Raw genomic sequence first — 1,706 nt, 5'->3', positions numbered from 1 at the left:
AATTTCTAACTGATCCTTAAGTGATAGTTTTAATGATAAATTAAAGGAATTGGAGCTCAAAATAACTTCTCTGATTAGACAGTATATTTATAAGAATGAAGTGGGGGAAGGGGAATCTGTGACTGGTTCATAATCAAATAATTTTAAAAAGTGTTTCATAGCATTTTCATTTGATCATTTTAAATTCTTTGGGATGCCAGCTGGTTAAAGCAGGGAGGGTTAAAAAATCAAATACTTTGAGGGAGAATTACAAGGCACACGTAATTTTAAAACAGTCTTTTGAAACAAGCAAACAACATCCCCATTAAATAAATGGAGATCTGTTTTTAAAATTAAACAGGCTCTTTTAAAAATTATCAGTTGTGATCTCTACTCACTTAATAAGTCCAGCTTTCATTCCTTTGAATGAAAAGGGAAATATAAATGCACTTTTTTCCTTTCAAAGCAATAGCAATTTTGTTAAGCCTCGTGTGCAATTGATTTTTACCTGGGAATAAGTCATTGAACATAGTAGGATTTACTTTTGAATAACCCTGCATATCAAGGGCTGCAAATTGGCAAAATCATATCCTATATTGCAAAATGAAAAAAACACTAATTTGATTGCAGCTCTCCAATTCAAATGACAAATCAATCTTGTAAAGTAGTTCCTGATGGAATTTATTCTAATGTCATCGTTCTTTCAGATAAAAGGTTCACAATTAATTCAGCTAAAATGAAGGAAAAAGAAAATTACATGGTAATTTGATCTGCTAAAATAGTAAGCTTTTGATCTGCTAAAAATTGTTAGCTTTGCCTTCATAACTTGTTTTGGGGACAAAAACTGAACAGCAATCCTCTGTTTTTCAGTGATGCATTGGCTGATTTGCTGTAATGTTAAGTAACCTACAAAAGGGTTGGGCTCTCCCTGAGGCTAGGAAAGCTGGAAATTGGAGAGAGGAAGGCAGGAACTGAACGTTTTTCCAGGATCACTGTAAGACAGTATTTAATTCATGCATTATGTATTTTATTTTGAAAAAAAATACATTTCAGATGGTTCTCAGTACAGTTATTTCTTACTTGATATATTTTAATGGAGCATTTTTATGAGAACAGCTAGGAGATAAGCATTAAATATAATCGCCATAAAATTACTTCTTGGACTTTGTTCTGAAGATAGCAACCAGCTGGGAACTTCATATAAGCTTCTACCCATCATATGGAGATATGTAAAAGTAAAGAACATTTGCATTCCGTTGATCATACTTGTAACTAAGTCTCCCAGTCCAATCGGACAATTAATTGATTGCATATACAGGCAACACTGGTCTATGAGGTCACAGGAAGTAGAAGGGAGTTCATATTGCCCAAGAGGCAGGATTTGAAGGTGAGGGTAGAGAACCAAGGTAGTGTATCATCCTAGATTTTGATGGAAAGCAAATAATCTATTGAGTGTGAGGTCTGGCGCAGATAAAGAGAACAGAAGGGCTTTATTTCAACTGGATCCAAAAACCCTCTTAATCCATGCAAAATTTCTTATAAAGCTTCTAGTAGCTTCTGGTAGCAGAACTGGTTTTTCTCTGAGAGAAGGGTGGGCAAAAAAAAGACAAGAAACAATGGATGGAAAATAATCAAGGAGAGAAACAACCTAGAACTAAGGAGAAATTTACCAAAAGTGAGAACAATTAACCAGTGGAATGACTTGCCTTCAGAAGTTGTGGGTGCTC

This window comes from Protobothrops mucrosquamatus, unplaced genomic scaffold (genome assembly GCF_001527695.2).
Source record: "Protobothrops mucrosquamatus isolate PMUCROS unplaced genomic scaffold, P.Mucros_1.0 scaffold1012, whole genome shotgun sequence".
In the NCBI taxonomy this organism is placed as follows: Eukaryota; Metazoa; Chordata; class Lepidosauria; order Squamata; family Viperidae; genus Protobothrops; species Protobothrops mucrosquamatus.
The sequence above is the reverse complement of the archived record's forward strand: the minus strand, read 5'-3'. Positions refer to the sequence as shown.